This window comes from Pyrgilauda ruficollis, unplaced genomic scaffold, assembly GCF_017590135.1.
Source record: "Pyrgilauda ruficollis isolate IOZ18807 unplaced genomic scaffold, ASM1759013v1 scaffold11, whole genome shotgun sequence".
Classification (NCBI taxonomy): Eukaryota; Metazoa; Chordata; class Aves; order Passeriformes; family Passeridae; genus Pyrgilauda; species Pyrgilauda ruficollis.
Window position 1 is genome coordinate 12,349,877 of NW_024509210.1, and position 19,131 is coordinate 12,369,007.

Genomic DNA, 19,131 nt, shown 5'->3' on the forward strand with positions numbered 1-19,131 from the left:
CTTGTTGGTGTGATGCTGGTAATAAGTGGCCTAAGGAAAAGGTTCAGGGTTAAGTGATAAAAATGGAAAATGAAATTGCTTCCTCCAAAATTGAGCTGAGAACATTCAGAGAGATGGGACTTGTGTAAATTTCAGAATGAAGTTTACCAAATACCAAACACTAATACCTCAAATACTTTCTGAATGTTTGGGCCTCTTTGAAGGCACTAGCCTGTGTTGTCCCATTATACTTTGTTTTGCAGGCTTTGAATTTGTAGTAATGATATATGTGTGTTTTCTTCATCCATCCCCACATGCATGGGGATCTTTTAAACTCTGTGTATGAAGAGATTTTGAATGTTTGCCTCTTGTTGGAAGCATTCTTGTACTGAACAAGCACACTCTATTTGCAGCTAAGCTCTTAAGGATTACTGAAATTATAGACAAACTATAATTATGGTACAAATAGTAATTATTGAAAAAATGAAAGAAGTCCTATTTTTAAGACTGCTAAATATTCAAAACTGTTAAATACTGGTTTTTCTTTTTCAAGTCTGAGCTTCAAATTAGCTTATTTTAATTTAAGCAATGTTATGAAATTGATTATAATATCTTTGAATGTTAAAACTGGTGAATTTTAATAGTTCAAAATAATTTATAGTTGGAAGCAGATAAAGACACTTGAATGGGGAGAAATAACCACATTCCTTAAAGGGAGTGAATCTGCCATAAAATATCCCTTAGAGAGCTATGGCACCTTTTATTTTTAAAGAAACATTCTTTTACTAGAGCAGCTTCTAGCAAGTGGCCTTTGTATGGAGCCAGGCCATGGTGAGTTCTGTGCATCCTTTGCTGTCCTATTTGCTGTCCCACACTTCTATAACCCATGGCATTGCTGGCCTGGAGCTGGAGCCTCTGCAAGCTGTGAGCTGTAGGCAAGTCCTGCCCACTAATGCCCATGCAAACAAGAAATGTGTGGGGAAAGTAACACAAGGGATATTCAAGGCTCTCAGTATCAGATATTGAGCCTGTCTGCTTCTTTTAAATTGTACTTGAATGCATTAGTAAAGTTCTGTTTAAAATATCTGGGTTTTCATATTTGTGATTAAAAGAAGCAGTGTATGAAAATACAAAACCAATGTAATCCCTGCAACCCAGCAAATGGGACTTCATATCCCATTTGCGCAAAATCAATTAGCCATAAATTGAGAGCTTGTGGTATTTGCCAAATGTGATCTGTAGCATGAATTGCAATAAAAACCATGTGGATTAGCAATTCAGTTGCCATAGAAACTTCTGAAACTGGAACTGAAACTTGCTGAGGAACACAGCTCATGACGCTTTGGTACCTCTAAGCCTTTATATGTAATATGAGCTGTAACAATAGATGTGTGTGTGGTTACTTTTTTCGGCCTCCTTACTCTCATGAACACTGGAAATGGGTTCTTTACGGTTAACTCTGTGGTTGCTCTGGTTGTTCTTACTGCTAGGGTTCACTACATACAAGTGATCTACTCCTGATGTTGTGGGTATTATGTAGACAATAATAGGCTGACATTATGTATTTAGTATTTGCATTCAGGTGAGTTTGACAGTCACAGACCAATTTCCAGAATGTACAGGCACCTAGCTATTATACTTCTATATATACTGTTCCCTCTTTAAAAGCTCTGTATAGCTGAATTCACCAGCTTCCACAACCCAGCTCCTAGACTGGATCTAGAATTACCTTCTATGCAATAACCTGTAGCTGACTCAAAGGGTAGTGGACAGCAGGTGGACCTTCCATTTCTAGAACATTGTTTTAAATCTTGGTGCCATCGCATTGCTCTGACCCTTGGGTTTGTTCAGCTTAGTGCATCTGCAAAGCAGACATCTATAGATTTTGGGAGAGACTACCATTACAATCTACAGAGAAACGTATTGGTGAAGTTACAGTCAGCATTTATACCAAGTCTACATTTATAACCACTAGCTGAATCATGGTTAGGTGAATGAAAGGCTGCTCTACTGTTCTCCTCTGTTATATGCTCTCTGTTGCCTGGTCTTTTGTCTTTCGATCTGTTAGTCCAATACTTGTGACAAAATCACTTAAAATAGAGACCTTTGAAATTACTTACTGCAAGAGAGAATGTCAAGTCCTCGTTCAAATGAAAGTGAAGGGATAAAAGGCAAGGGTTTTAATCCAGGCTTTTAAGTGTGCTAAAAATCAAGCAACAGACAGCCCTAAACTTGTTCAACATTCTATTCAGCACTTTTGTCCTGGAGAAAGCTAAGACTTGGCATGACAAGAGACCACAAAAATCTTTAAAAGATGGCAAGACAGCCAGTCTAACCAGATAGCTTTTAAAGCCCCTATTAGATTAATAGAAAAGACTACATTGTTGACCTATTGGTTTGCTTACACTTTAAGTCTTTGGATACCTAGAGATCTGGATGAGGCTTCCATGAATTATTGAAGTCTCTGTGTAGTGATTGCTGACTGAATCCCTCTGTAACTTTTAGCCTGCTACTTAGCATTTATTTACAAGTTCTTCTTGTAGGAGTGTTGTTTAGATGTTAACTATTTATAAGGGCCCTGCAATGTGCATTTTGGCTTTTCTTACCTCTTACTGGAAATTGAGAGTGGAGTATTATAAAAATATAACCAGTGCATGCAGTCTTGGGCTTTACTCCAAAATAAAGAAGGGATTGGGGGCAGGGAGAGGTAGGAGTAACGGGAATGGAAAAGGTCATGTTCTCATAAGAAAAGAACATGGCTGCAACTTGGCATAATTTTGGAAATCACATCTGTTTAATCTAGTGATGAATTTGGCATTAAATAAAATGCCAAATGGCATAAAATAGTTGCCACTTCTCTTCAATCTAGAACTTAGCTTTGCAGCCCTTCTGAATATCATGTGGAATTTTCCCATGTGTCTTGTTTCCTATTTCTCTGAAGTTCATGGATTAATTATGTTAGCTGGCTAGGTCAGAAAATTTGAAAATTTATTTGTGCATATAAAGGGGCTGAAATCCTGAAGACTCCTCAAATGAATGCAGTTATAGCATAGTCTTTAGAAAAGAGTAAAATAACAATAGTTTTAAAAGTCATTTAAGCTGTAGTTAATGGATATAGTGGACAGAGATATCAGTCTTTTTTGAGGTCATACCTTCATCTAGAACATGAATCCAGAGGGAAAAAATGAGCTGTGCTATATAAATAGTTGATGCTGTTCAGTCTTTGATTCTTCATGGAGCCTTGCAGAAGACATAGTTTGCAGGGGCGGGACATTGCGTTTTACTATTTTCATGGATCTGATAATCTGCATAGAAATAACAGTGAGCACTTCTGCTTCTAGAGTTAGTGAGTCTGCACTAGTTACTATTGTTGTGACATAATGCTGATTTATCAACAACAGAAGATTCAAATACCTTTATTTGCCTGCAGTTGGGGTTTGTTTGTTTGTTTCATTCAAGCTGTTCAATTGACAGCCAGCTAGTTACCATGAAACCGAAGTGAATGTAATTCCTTAGTACCTGAAAGCTAGGGAATTGTTTCTAGCATTTATAAAGTCTGTTAATAGTTGAATCTTCAGCAGTAGTGGAATCAGGGCTGGGGGAGGGTGTGGAGAATTATATAACTGCAAAACCAAATGTAACTGGAGTGACAGTTCATAAAATTATGAAACAGGCCAATGGAAAACTGGAGATAAAGAATGGTAGGAAACGTACACAAAGTCTGATTCTGTGGATTTCTACAGCCCTCCTCTTTTGACATCATGGAAAGGGCCAGAGCCTCAGCTGGTATTAGTTATCCCTCAGGTGAGACAAAAGAACTGTGCTGATTGCCAGTTTAGGCCTTGACACAGCCTGTCTGACTTAGAGCTTGCACTTGGGCATCTGATAATACCTATATTGGTGTAGGACATAAACATATGTATGGCAGAAATAGGAAAATGCTACAACCATCTTCCACAAGAATAAAGGCTGACAAGCAACTGCAAATCCCCTCCACCAACCAACCAACCCACCTGACAACCCTTGAATCCTACCATTTTCTGTTAGTATTTGTGCATACAAACTTTTGCTTATGGAACATTCCTAGAAAGAGAAGACTAAAATCTTTGCAAGGAGTGCTTGCACAGTACTTGTGATTTTGTGTGGTGACTGTGATTTGAGTCATGCAGTGAGGCATAAATTGATACCATGGAGTACAGGGGAATGAACAGGGATGGTGGGTGATTTGTGTGAAACAGCCTTGAGATAACTGGCATAAGCCCCTCAATTTACTCATGTTTTAGGAGTTCAAACAATGACTACGGAGCATCATTCTGAAAGTCTGGTCAAATATTTTTCTACCAAAAAAAAAAAGGAAATATCTGTTGAAGATTTCTGTTTTCATTTGTAATTATGTAATGAGAAATTATGTAATTGTTTTGAAAAAAATTTTAAAAACATGATTTTGTAGAAGAACAGAGTTGAAAATCTGTATTAAAACAACTTTTGTGGATAGATTTTTACTCTGTTAATGTTCCCTGCGTGGTTGGCTTTGCTCTCAGGAAGGGTTCTCTGAATTTAACAGGATAATTTATAAAATAATGAATATAGGGTCTGAGACTTCAGTACAAAAATGTTTCAAATGCTGTAGCTAAACACAGATAAGCAACATCAGGTTGAGATGTGTTTCAGATATAAAGGGGTGTGGATCCGCTGTGATGATTGCATCCTCTATATTTAATACAATTTATTATAAACTATTTTGGTTCTCTCCATGCTTGAAACATAAATCACCTTGTAACAGTGATATTACAGGATTGCTGCTACTTTGTCTTAGGATGTTGCTTCTCAAATTTAAGAATTTACCTTATTCTCCCTAAGGCTGTATACTAAGGAGCAGAGATGCTTGTCTTTACCTGGTCATAAAATATCTGCCTATAAAATATCATTACCTGGTCATAAAATATCTAAGAGTGATGTAGAAGTTCTAAAAAAAAATAAATCTTTCTTACCTGCTTCATTGAAATTCCCTGTATGTCATTTGTTAGCAACCCTTTGCAGCTATGAATAGGAAGCCTAAAAACAGTCATGTGCTTAACTGCAGAGGCAAAAATTATTTCACAAGAGACACTTTGTGAAAAAAATCTGTCGTTCTTGCACAAGTAGGTGTAAGTTCAACAGAAGAATTTATATGGGAGCCTAAAAAGTCCATAGGCTTCCTATAGTGCTACCTAATACACAAAAACTGGCAGTCACAGAACACTTTTACAGTCATGTTGTAGCATTGCTCCAGCATCTTCATTGTATTGATCCAGCTCTGCTTATGATTTTGCAATGTTATCCTTCTTTGCATGATCTTGGACATGTGTGGCCTAGTGTGTAGGATGATACACATGTTGCCTAGTGACATCAATGCACAAAATAACTATCAGAATATTCTCTATAGGGAATACTTGCTTAAGGCCTACCACATTCAGGGAACACTTAAAATGCATATTTTAAAAATACGTGACTACATTACCATGCTTACGCCTACCTTAATGTCTAATGTGAGGTGATGCTGGTAATGCTGAGATTGGCCTGAGTATCTACAATATGCTCCTCAGACTGGCTCAGCACCACTAGTCACTACATCAGGATCTGTAATAAAGGTAAAAATGATGGCCATTTTTGATTTTGCCTTTTATTTACAGAAGGTGTTCACTCAGCCCTATGGAATGTTTCACTGCTGTCTTTTAGAAATCACACAGTGCAATCAATGAAAACTTTTCTTGCCTTTTGTAATGTTTCAAATAGCAAGTCCATTGCCTGTTATATGTGTTTCTGAGCATTTGAAACATTGAAAAACAGTTCAAGAGTAAAATTCTAAATATAAAACAACTTAAGATGATCAAGTTCCTTTTTGTCTAGTAAGCCATGATAATCACCATGTACTCAAAATCTACCTCTCAGGAAGAAAATTGACTTAAATATTTCACTTTCACTGAGTTATTAAGACCTGGCAAGTCATGTGTAACTGTAAAGCTTTGGGTAAAGCTTCAGCTGACCATGCTGATTACTTTAATTTAAAGAAAAATGTGAACCAAATGAAAGCCTCTTACTGGTAGGATGAAGATATGACTGAAAATTCAAAAGCTTAAGTAGAAAATCTGAAGGGTAAATGATAACTAGACAAGGTCACTGTTTAAAAAAAAAAAAAAACACCCCACAACTATAACACTACACTGTGCATGGAGTTATGGAGTCAGTAATATTTTCTAATCTAATGCTCTTATCACAACTGAATTTGTTCTGTTTGTAGCCATTCAATATCCTTCAGGGGGAATTATGAAGGTGCAGTCTCTGAAATAAGCCAGAACTTGGTTTCTATCTTGTTCATGCAGCTGAATTTACCCCGATAACAAAAACCCCACAGTTGCTTTTCAGCTATCTGTTGGGTTTCCTAGCAATTGCTATTACAAATACAATGAACTGAACATGACTTTCTCAGTAAGGCTCTGAAATCTGATGCAATTTGCATAATGAAATATGCTTGGGGTTCATGGTTTTAGCTAAAGTTAGTGAAATATCTCACAAAGAAAAAGCAACCTAGGTGGCTCAGATTAAAGCACAGAGAGATAGTTGTGGTAAATGGAAGTTGGCAAATTTAACAGGTGAACTGTTAATCCTGTGGATAAGTGAATAGTTGCAAAATGTGCCTAGAATACAGTGGGCTTCATATAGTTTGGCATCCTTATATCAAGACTGGGTTTCACTCTCAAGTTTTCCATGAGTTCGTGATTGTCTTCCTCCTTCTTACAGGCAGTGCATGTTCTTGTGTTCCAGTCATGGAACACTGACCCCTGGAAAACAGTGGTACTATCAGCATTAAGGGAGTGGAGGAAGGTGAATCCTTGAAAGATTAAATATTGGATTATGGTATACCAAAGCAATGTTGTGATTTAGCTCTGGTAATTTTTAATTTACCTAAATTGATGTTAGCCATGGAAAACTGTGCATTAATCTTCCCATTCAGCTGTGTTGTTTGTCCCTAGCTATCTGGCCTGTGACCACCTGCAGGTATAGATGTTCTGAAGTTTGAGGTAGAGGAATGTTGTATAACTTTGGGATGCTGTTCAGTGTTTTTGTGTGACTTATGTGCTTTCTGGGAGTCTTGGCTGCCAGCTCTCAATAGTGGTTTGTAACCAAAACACAGATCAGAGGGATCAGAGTCCTAAAATGAGGAATGTCATGGCCTGATGTAAGCCCTTGCATGGGGGAAGGCTGTCTAGGCAAGACAAACTCAGTGCCAACCTCAGCCTGTACTGTAGTTGTGTTTAGACATGCATTACAGTGAGAATGCAGTATGTTATAGTAGTAGGTTTCCTTTTACTGGCTCTAGTGGGAGCAGGCTGAACCCCTGATCAAGATGTTGAATTGACTTCTAGCCTTCTCAAGCAGTTGGATTCTGACTCTTACCCTCATTCAGACCTTTTTGACAAGTTCAGCCTGTTGAAACAGGGAGTAAGACTGACTGTTGTCACTATGTTTTGACCACTATGAATTCTGTCCTGAATGGTGCACAAAGCTACTTTTTATTGTCTTCCCTGAAGCAAGATTACTTTTGTTTCACCCTTGAGTGAAGAACCTAGCTCTTTTAAATACCTGTTGGTAACAGACTGTTTCCCTTACCCTTACTTTCAGCATCTTTAGCTGTGTGTGCCATTCTCTACATGCTGTGCACATGGATTTATTAATGTACTGAAGATACTAAATTTACTTGTAGAACTATTTTCAGCCCAGATCATAGTGCTGCTTTGATTTGCTGATGGGCCTCTGTATTTCTTTGCCAACATTCCTGCATGTTTCTGGTTCTTATTTATTTTTCTAATGCCAGTTTCCTCTCAATAATTGCTCTAAACCTACACAAATGTGATTTTTCTCATATTACAAGAAATCTCTTACAGGGCATGGACCTTATGCTACTTCCTGAATAATATAATATCTTAATTAGGCTATGTATTGAGTAGCAAAATACTTTATTAGGTCACTTACTATTTCTGTCTATTGCAAACTAGTATCTGCATGCTTAACCCTAGTGGCTGATTCTGGCTAATCATATAGTGCATAAATCATGAGTGGCCTTGAAGTAAGCAGCTTTGTAATGCCTCAGTCTCTCAGCCTTCCTCGGACTCTTCCCCAGAGAGCAATTCAACACCTGGTTATCGATTATTAAAATACAGATATGTATAAGGTCTCCCTCTGACTGAGCATAAAATGAGCTGGCTAGCTCTCATTTTTGAGAACCTAGTCTGGGACTAAAATAAGATTGGGCTTTTTCAGCATTAGGTGACTGAAATACATGAAGCAATCCCTGCAGCAGAAATACGTGTCAGTTATAATTAAGCATCATTTATATGTGTGTGGGGGAAGAGGACTGAAACGGGTGGTTTAAGAGCAAGTTCCTCCTACACTGCATCTCCTAGTAAGAACAGGAGTGAGCCTTGCTGCACTGCAGTACTTTTTACATCTCCTCTGTTTCTGAGAATCTGAAAAGTGGTCAGAAAACAAGTGAATGCCTGAAAGAAGGGGGATTGTAGGGAAAGAATCTAAAGCATATTTATAAAACTCAGTACATCTGTGTCAGTCTGTAGGGTTTGGGACAACTGTGTGTTGGGAGAGTGGTCACTGGAATTTCAGGAACCAGCCCTTGTCCAAGAGGAAAGTGATTTTTTCATGCCAAATTACATTTTCTGGTTATTAGTCATACAACCCTGTTTGAGGTTCATGCAAACAAGTTTGGGAGTAAAATGAAGTTACTTTTAAAATGCATCTTATACTGGAAGAGTAGTGACTTTTAGAAGGATGAAAGAGGAATATCAGGGGAAGGATCAATCTAATTCCCTGCATAATGCCTTCAGCAATGCTTTGAGTTGTACCTGCTGAGCTCTATGCACAGCTATTGAGTATGCTCAGTACAGCTTTCAGGACACAGAATAATCACTTTCAGCAAATTTACTCAGGAGTAGCCTGTCTGCCAAGTGGAGCCACCTCTCTCCTTGGTTGTGTTTATAAAAACATTGTTTAAATGGGGAAAACAAGAGAAGAGCAAACAGATTCCTCGACCCACCCAGCACTTCTCTCTGCAACACAGCCACTCCTCCTGTGTGGGATCCATCACATGACAGGGAAATGCTTCTGGGAGCTGTTATTTTAAAATATTGGCAGCACATCTTCGGGTGGGACTGCTGTATCTCGTATCTTCTTACATTCGCCTACCAGCTACTTCTCCTGTTTTAAATGTTGCTCTGGCTGGATCAGCTATAGCAACATAATTTTTGTTTGTTTTCTGTGTGACTTTTTCATATGCTTTGAATGAGGACTGTTCTGTGGATGATGTGCCAAAGACCAGTCACCAAATCTGACACTTGCGTGTGTCTGGAAACCCAGTGAGCAAATAGTAATGTCCAAATGGCATGGATGGCCTTCGACACTGTATTAGTGCACCTTGTAGGCCAGGGTGTGTCTGTGCTCAGATGCAGAGAGAGGAGTGCTACTCCAAACTCAGATTATCTGTGCAAGGTGTGATAAATGTCCCTGCATGTCCTTGCCCCCCCGTGCAGCAGTGAAGCCTGAACTTCAGTCTGACTGCAGGTTACTGCTGTGCCTTTAGCAGCAGCTTGCACTTCACTCTGAACCTGGCTTTAGGAGGTCTTGTCTTGCAATATCCTTTCCATTCACTAGACAGCAACCTCCTGCCCTTTTATTGTTTGGGACAGTTGTGCATGGGGAGTGCAAAGAAATGATAAAGCACATGTAAGCCCTCACATTGTTTTTCTACTGTCTTGGTGTTTTGAATAGTAGCTAATGATATTTGCAAAGCTTCTTGCTGTTACACAGGTTTGTTCCATTCCAATGAGGGACACCCTTTGCTTCTTGCTGGGTGTTCAGAAACAATGGACCAGTCACAAAAGGATTTTGCTTTAGCAGTTGTTTCTGTTGGCTGGGCCACTTCTGATAACATCTCCTCCTGCTGTGTACAAAGAGTGCTTGAGCTGAGGGCTTTAATGTCTTGTATGGTCAGTGTTTTGTTTTAAAGGGTGTAGTAGTTTATTTTTGGAAGGAACTCTGAGGAGCGGCCACATAGCATTGAACTCCCCTATCCTGTTTATCACCTCCAAGTCCAGTCCTTCTCCCAGAATGGGTTTTCAAGATGCAGCACTGTGCTGAACTCTAAGGGAAGATTTGGCAGTGAGTTTTCTGCTTTTGGCAAAGTGTTAGTTGGCACAGGAGTTTGAAAAATGCTTGGAAATAAACTACTTAGGCTAATTCACACCTAGAATAATCTCACACACAAGTGGAGTTCCTTTACAAGTGAATTTGTTCTATTTTCCCCACGTGTTATCTTAAATCTGCTGGAACACAACTTCCATAGCCACCATGGAAAGGCTGATTATGTCCAGAATGGCTAATACACTAATGGATAATGTTTTCCTAGCTGAAAGCATTGTTTAAAAAGTCAAATTTCTGAGTTTTCTTGTCTTATGTATCTTGTCCTGTTTTGCTTGTGCTCTTGAAAGAGTCCCCCACTGGGTCTTTTCTGCATTGCAGCCAATGTATGAGAAGAAAGTAGAAAGAAATTATTACTTAATAGACTTGTCTATGACAGATGGATGGAAACCAGCAATCCTAATTTGCAGGCTCTTGGAGTTCCAAATAATCTAATTTAGCTGTCTGAGGATAATTTTGCTAGACTTCTAGTTGAGTGTTCCAGAAGCATGACTAGACTGATGCAGCAAGAGCTCTGATGTGCCCAAATGCATTACTTGTATAGCTGCTTCACGGAATACTGATAAGCAAGGCTGCAGCAGCCCCATGTGCTTATATCTGTTGACTTTAATGAGACATGAGGTCCTTCTTCTCAAGTGCTCTTCTTGAACTGGTGTCTGACTACTCCAGTATTTCCAAGACAGTTGTATCCAAGTCAAGGCTACTAAGAAAACTCAAACTGAGCAAAGCCTCACAACCAGACTTGATTAAGGGGAGGAGTTGAATGTTCATATTTAAGTGATGGGCATGAGACAAGGAGTACTGAAGACTGTAGTGTGTTTCCTATTGCTTAAATGCATCTTTAAAAACATTACCAAAATCGCCTATCACTTTGACTAATTAATAGTAATAGGGCAAGCTTTTTTGTTTAGTGTGTCATATAGCCTAAGATAACACGGCTCCTCTTTGTACAGGATGCTACAAATGCTTATCTACAGGGCTTGAAATGAATTCTCATATTTTAGAAGAAAGCCACGAATTTAAATCATGTTCTGTTTCCCTTCTGCAGAAGATTTCAGCATATGCATCTCAAGTGGTAGTTGAGCAAAGAGCTTTGTGCCAGCCCATGGAACAGTGAGCAGATTAGCAAGGTTCTGAATTAATTGGAAATACCAGCTTCCTGGAAGACTTGAATCATACAAGATTTGTTTTTTCAAATGTAATTAAGTGCTGAATGTGGATGGAAATAGAGCTGGAAACAAGGTTATGGGTGCAGTAAACACACTAATATCTCAGATTTTTTTGGCAAACTGTGCTAAACTTGTCTATGCAAAATTTGTCAGTTCATACCTTTTTCTAAAAGTTATATAAAGAGTGGCTGACCCGTTATTCCAGAAGCTGGGACCAGAGGAGTTGTTGCTGTCCAGGCCTTGCTAACTTTTCCAGCTCCATTTCCTATAGCAGGAGCTGAGGAAGGAACAGCTTCAATTGCCTTATGCTACAAAAGGATTCCCTCTCAGAGGAGAAAGACCTTGCTGAGTGGATTCATCAGGTTTTGAGCCTACTTCGTGCAGAGTGTTGCACATAGGGCACCTTTAACAGCTACAGAATTCAGTGTTTCACAGATAAGGGTAGATATAGAACAGATGCTTTCTGAAAAGTGATGTTAGGATACCTTTTCTGATGTTCCTTTCTCATGGATCTCAGTACATATTCTTGTGTGTTCTGTTAGGCACTGTATATGTGACTTGTAATTCTCTCAAGTTAACCCCTAGCTGTGAGAATTCTGTGTCTTGTAAATAGTACCATCCGTGTCAGTAATGCTCTACTATCCTGCAGTGAGGATTTACCCTCATGAGTACTGTGTGAATCTGTAACCTCTTCCTGAAGGTCATCAAAATGTAAACAATCTTATTCCATAACCTAAAGTATTGTCTTTGCCTTCTCTAGCTCCTCTGTGACTCTCTTATTCCTAACAGTGGCACAAGTAGCTATGCACAATGCACCACTTAGGTATTTCACCTTAGTCTCTCCTTCCATCAATCTCAGTGATCTCTTCTTTATTAAAGACAAATAATATTGACTGGGTCTGTCTCACAAAGAATTAGAAAGACTAGTGGCAGAAATTAAATGCAGAAGTAGTTGCTTTTTCTTCAAGAGGTCAATTTGACTTGTTAGTGAGGAGCCTCTAGCAGTACCTCTACATCCTTGCTCTTTGGGTGCAAATTAGAAATGTAATGAAAATAGGATATTTATGAATATTGGAAAATGCTTTAACAAGTCCAGGGATTCTAGAAGACTGGTCAGAGCAACTGAAATATGTTGTGCTAACTGTTGTGAATTTATTGTGTGTTTTGAACAGTGAACACTTTGAGTGTTTGAATACACACCACGTAGATAGAAACAATCATCAATTTTCTGTTCCTTTTAATGAAATACTGTGGCATCTCTCCCATCCAATACTGCAGGAGTTTCCTTTTCCTGCTGGAGGTTGTCTTGTTCCTTAAACAGCATTTACTTAAGCATAGAGAATTCTTTCATGTTTCTGTAGACTTTGCTTGGAAAGCAGTAGTAAAACCTCAGTGCAAGCCACAAAATTATTGTAGTAGTAAAATGTAATATGATGCTCACACATTTTCTGGTATTTGATTTCTGTAAGCTTTTATAAAACACTTAGTAATGTAGATCAATCTGTGCTAGTGACAGCTCATGTGGCTATAGAAAGTGCACAAGGAATGAAGTCCTGAACACTAGCACTTAGTTGAAACTGTACTGGCCTTGCAGAATGTTTCTGGTGGCTTCATTTGAGAGATTCTGTGCCAGGCCAGGTCCATCTTGAAGGTCATTAGGACAGTAGTTTTCATCCTATTCTGTTTCCTCTGAACTATGGAAAAGAAATGAGCATGGAGCAAAGAGACTTGCCTGTAATTAAGATGCAAGGCAGTGACAACAGGTCACTGTTGGTGGTGGGAGGAATGCAGTGAATCACCACTCCTGCTAGCTTATCCTCAACATCCTTCATGAGTGGAAGGGAGCAGATGGCATTGCTTCACAAACACTGCCCCATTTCCAGAGCCAGGCAGCTGAAGCAGAATGAGGCAACATTTGGCTAACGCTGCTGCAGGAGCCTGCACCAACAGTACAGGCAAGCTCCCAACACACCCATTTGAAAGGCAGGTAGGTGTTGCTTTTGCAGCCTTTATTTTGAGCTGTGTCTGTGCTAGCAAAAGAGAAAGGCTTGTTTCTCTTTTAAAATAGCCCAGCTAGGTCGCCAGGAATTATTATCACCAGGGTATCTGTGATTATTTTCATATCAGTGTTGCTAAAGGCAACACAGGACAAATTGCCTATGGTTTGAACTCTTACCATTGTTGAGCAGACCCAGGGTCATCTTTGCTGGGGAAAGCCATTCTCTGCAGTCTCCTGGGACACTCTGCAATAGGAAGAGATTTGGTCTCTGGAATTCCCATAAAAGTGATTTGGCTGACACCTCTTCATCAATGCCAGCAGTCTCATGCTGCAGTGATTTACTGCTTTGAAATCTTCAGATGATTTTAAGCTGAGATTGCATGTATTTATTAGCAAAATTATATAAATGGTAGTGGAAAAAATCATGGCATCTATGCTATGACTTTAGTTACTGCTGAGATTGCTTATGTGTGGACTGATTCCTAGAGGATCTATAAATAGTACAGCTCTCAATGGGATAGAGCTGATTTGGAGTCCCTAGCTTTTGCTTGGTGTTGTCTGGAAGACACTGGACTGTACCATTTCTGTTGGAGAGGAGATCTCTGGTGCCTCTGTTGGCCATAGCCCTAGAAGCTGAGACATGTAGCAGACCCCTGAGTAGCTGCAAGAAGCATTCACTAAGAGGAAAACCTAGATTCTTCCAGACCAGTACCATCCACTTAGATGCACTTGAACCTCCACTGTGCAGCCTCCCCTCCAGAACGGTGCTGCAGCATCGACATCACACCAGAGATGCACTGACTTGGGAGACAGGTTTCCTTCCTGTGCTGGTTCTGACACAGATTGTGAGAGCTCATTCAAGTCCTACTGTTCTCATTCAGGCTGGGAAATTCACATAAACTTGTAACAAATGCAAGTTTGCACAGAACCAGCAGCTGGAGAGTAAGATTTTTGTTGGATGCTATGCTAAGTGTGGATCAGCACAAAGCAAATAGATTTGTCCTTCATCTGCCCTTTTTTTGTAATTACATGTAAAGGAAGTTCATGCTTATTGTGAGAAGTCATGTGCAAGATAGGACAGCTAAAAGCAATTACTTTTTCACCCGTACAGTCCAGTCTTTAGGTGGTATTTGGGATATAAAAACATTGCATAACACCCCCTTTCCCACTCCTGTTATGTTTGACAGACTTACAGTCTTTGTGTAGTAATTATCTGAGTGAAAACAAGTTATGCATCTGGGAGATAAGGGGGTGTGGTAATGTGCTACTGGATGACTTTGCCTTTGATATATAACTTTAACATTAGTTTCAAACATGAGTAGATGAAAATAGGTTTGCGCTTTTTTTCCTAGGTTTTTCTCAGCATTTACCGTAAATCCAAAGATGGTTCTCTGAGACATACACTCTGCTTTGTGATCAAATGACATCTCTGGGGAAACTTCAGTATTCTCCTTATGCTACAGCTTTACATAAAGTGACCTGAAGGCTGTGACAAGGAAATACTGCACTCTGACACCACCAGCCAGGACTTCTGATGCTAAGAGAAATTAATTCCTGAGGTATGTTTTAGCAGCTGCCTTGAAACAGAAGAATCTGTCAACAGAATACTGTGTGAGATGAAGCTTTAGCCATGGGGGGGTGGAGAGAAGAAAAACATGTCCACCCAATTTTTACAAAGGTGGAATAAATTTCAACCAGCACTATGCAGAGGCAGGAGTTGAATCAGAGAAGGCCTTTCCTATTGTCACCCAGAAGGCAGTGACAGATCAGCTTCATTTTCTCATTCCATGTTAGCTGTGCTGAACCCATCCTTGGTTTGTTTTATAGCTATTTAGTTACATAATCAGGGAATCCAGAATATCATTGAGCTCCAACTAAGTAATTCTTCTTTGTCAGAAAAATGAAAGAAATGAAAGAGATTGCTGAAAATGGCTCCACTGATTAGAGTTAGAGTTGGAAGAAAAGAAAGTTAACATTTGAATGAATCCTCATCCCTGATATATTTAAATTGAAATCCATGTAACTTAAAAACTGTTTTCAAAAATGCTGCATACTGCAGACATTCAGCATTTGTGAGGGAAAAAGTACAGACACAAGAAAATTCAAATTGGGCACCTGCAGTCAGCAATCACTTAAAACAATTTTACTGTCTTTGCTGCTCTCCTCCTTATCCTTGCTGCTTTTCCTTACATAGTACAGCTCTGTTCTGAGCTACCATGCTACTGCATTCCTAATGTCATGTAAAAAATGCTACAGGACATGTTTCTACCTCACCAGATTTAATTTATTTGACATTTATGTCACAAAGATACTTGATTAGTGAATTCAGGGTGTCAGCTTTATATAAACATCTCTCATTTTAATACTTTATGGAAAGCTGTGAGTGTTGTAAAATACCTCAGTCACCAGCACTCATTTTTGGAAAACACAGCCATTGAATTATCCTGGTGTACAGTTTTTGAGAAAGAGAGGCCATTATGAGTCATGCTTTTTGCAAAATAAAGTTATGATCACATTTGGTTACAGTTTTCATTCCACCTGTATGTGCTGGCCTGCAGCTTAGACAAACCAGAGCCTGCATGTCTTGAGGTTCATGATCAGCGGTCTTAATATACAACTATTTTGTTAGTGGAGAATTCCATCTTATTTATATTTACAATGGAAATTATCCCTAGTGTATAAATATGGCGATGTGCAGAAAATTTGGTTTAAAAATCGCTTTTTAGGAAGTAGAGCAGCAGTACTTTCAGAATTAATCAAAATTTTCTGGTTTACTGATGAGCTTTAACAGATTAAAGAGCAGACATATGAATTATTAGACTAGTCTGATATGTTGCTTGAAGTCTTAAATAATAATATAATAATATTAATAATAATAATATAACATAATATATTAAATGATGCTATCACCATGCTGCATAACACTTCCCATTAAATGTACTTCTGCTAGTGACAGCCCCACCTTTTCATGGCTTAGTAGCTTTGGATAAACACACATTCTGCAACTGTGTCCAGACCTTTTCAAGAAGTAACAGAACTGGTTTGCCAAGACTTTTCACGTGGTTTAGATGGCTTTAATTTCCTTGTTTCTGTCAGGGATAGACCAAGAAAGTGACATTTGAATTTTGTAAGCTTTTGGTGAGATTTGGGTCAGGATTTTGTGGACATTATCAACCATGACATTAGCTGCTTTTTGATCCCAATAAAAGAACTCTGCTCTCAAATGATCCCTGGATTTTTTTAGTCTACAGCTGGAAAAAGCATTAGCCATATCCAAACTTCTGTCTGACACAAACTCAAAATAGCTGAGGGAGGTGGATTGCATGAGAAGTTTTGGTCTTGTTCCAGCTTGTCTATGAACCTTGCACAGCATTTGTGAAGTGCTCAGCATCAGTCCAGACACACCAAGTGGAAGAAGGATCTCGTGTGTTCCCTGACATTCCTGCTCTGTCTCCTGGATATGGAGAGCAGCCTGTGGCTTGGCACTTTCCTGTGCTTGCTTCCTCCTACTTGCAACAGACCAATGCAATGATCTGTAGCTCATAAGTCCTGAAGTTAGGCTTGGTCATTAATAACAACACCAGGTACCTGTGAGGAAGAGTCCTTCTAACCAGGTCACTAATGGTTAGGCACTTTCTCTTCTCTGTTTCAGTCTGTTGTTGGGTTTTTCTTCAGTAACCTTGTACAGCTGTATACATTTCGAGTGCAATGAGATTGTTTGTATTTTTTTCTTTGAACAGTAGCACTCCACTCAGTCTCTTAACAGCCACCTTCCAAAGTCAGATACATGCCCAGACTCTTTCTCTTGCAAAGGAAGGGCTGGTTCTGTATATTAGCATAACTAATATTGAAAGAAGTCAATGGCTAGTGTGTGGCTCCTAAATCTGTAATATTTTATGTCCGGATACTTGCCCTCAATGCATGTCACTTAGGAAGGTGTGAGATTTCTCTCTGCTTTCCTAGAAATTTAAGGAAATTGGTGAATAGTTTTGGGATTGTGGGATTTTTTGCCCTCTTCTTTCTCTTCTTATATACAGAGAAATTGAATAATGGTTTTCAAGTTCTTCAATAATTAAATTGTCTGTGCAAGAGCTCTCTTCTTTCAGTCACTTCCAGATGCCAATGAAAGCCATGGACTCTGTAAGAACCTAAACAGGGTGGGATCCAGGTTTGCAAATTTGTTCTAGAATGATGCTTATTTGGACTCCTCAGCTTGTTCTTTGTCTGAACATGTCCATCTCTTACTCAAGACTGTGTTATTCTCTATAGTTACGTTAATAGCAAGTTAAATGGCATATTCAGATGTTTGTGTCAGAAGGTCAGAGAAGGTAAATCTACAGGGAATGATGGAGTGTTTCTGTCAAAGGCTTAGGAAACACAGTACAGAAGTGTGTCTGTTTTTTCTCACCTGTATCAGTTAATTTAGGAAGAGCTATTACCTTTGCCTACAAAATTTGCCTTTGAAGCTTTTACTAGTAAAATTACAAGTAGTTAAGATTCAGAAAGAGCTACCAAACATGATATAGGTGAGCAGGGATACAAAGTTGTGTTTGCTACATCAGATTGATTTTGTATGTACCTTGTTTCTTAACAATATACTAATAGACTTAGCCTTTCACCAACATTCCAGTCAAAGTTCTTAATATTTTCAGAACATGGGTTGTCACTATTTTTTCCAAGTGGAAAAAGACCCAACAAGCTTGTTAATATAAGCTTGTAATATAAGCTGCACAATTAAAACCAAACCAAAAATCATGTTCCATTTAAAAAATTACCAGCATTGGTACTTATAACAAAGCCAAATAAGCAGTTTCTGTTTCTTTGCTAAGACTTCCTTCACTATTTAATGCAATACCTGATTTTCTGTGCCTTTGCTTTATTCCACTAACATTTATCTCATTTGTCTGCATTTTTCCATTTAGATACCTTCTCCTGTGAAATCTTCTGCCAAACTTCAAGTACCCCCTGGCTGTCTTCCAAACCCCCTTCAAGGCCTTTCTTTGCTGCACTGCCTACAAATCACTGTCACCTGGCAGTCTTGAGGCTGGAGGCCATCTGTGACCATGGTGACTTCTGATTTATGTGAGCACACCCTTCTTCATTGTTATTCATGCCACCTTCTTTCATACATTTTTCCCTTAGTCACTCAATTTCTTGTCTTGGGAATATGGAGTGCAAGGACTCTGGGGTGGGAGATGCCTAAAATAATGAATATAAGGTGCAAAATAGATGTAGCACTTTGTGAAAAATATGTCAGGAAATAATAAAATGTTTGAAGTGCATATTTGTCAAAAAAGATTGTATCAAATGAATTTTGGAGGAGGATGTGTCTACCAAAATACATAGGCCAGAATCACTGATCCTGCCACAGACTTGGAAGGGTTTTGGTGACTTAAATATCTCATAAACTTCAGGCCTTAACAGGCTGCCATCTAACTCAGAGTAACATTGAATCTTTTCTGAATTTTCATGTGTTTCACACGTCTCAGGATGCACCAGAGCTTTGGCATTTGTGGAATATATCTTCTTTCATACATGGTTAAACCCCCAGCACTGGTGACAGAGACCAGGGCGTGGTACAGCAGAGAATTTTCTGGTGGATCTATCACATATGGGGGACTCCTCTGCCCCAGACTTCTCAAGAGACACACTAGGAAAGCTTTTTGGCTGCCATGTGTCTCTGGAAAGAGACCAACTGTTTACCTTTTAGAAAACCATATCAAGGCAAGATAGGAA

The 19,131-nt window shown here is 39.0% G+C and overlaps 1 long non-coding RNA gene across 1 annotated transcript in view; it reads left to right on the forward strand.

Moving 5' to 3' along the window:
- LOC121357280 overlaps positions 1-18,627 on the forward strand; it is a 40,984-nt gene extending 22,357 nt beyond the window's left edge. Inside the window, exons 3-4 of the long non-coding RNA XR_005955709.1 lie at positions 14,748-14,954; positions 18,318-18,627. This is a non-coding gene — a long non-coding RNA (uncharacterized LOC121357280). The remainder of the gene's footprint in view (positions 1-14,747; positions 14,955-18,317) is intronic.
- The last annotated feature ends 504 nt before the right edge of the window (positions 18,628-19,131 follow it).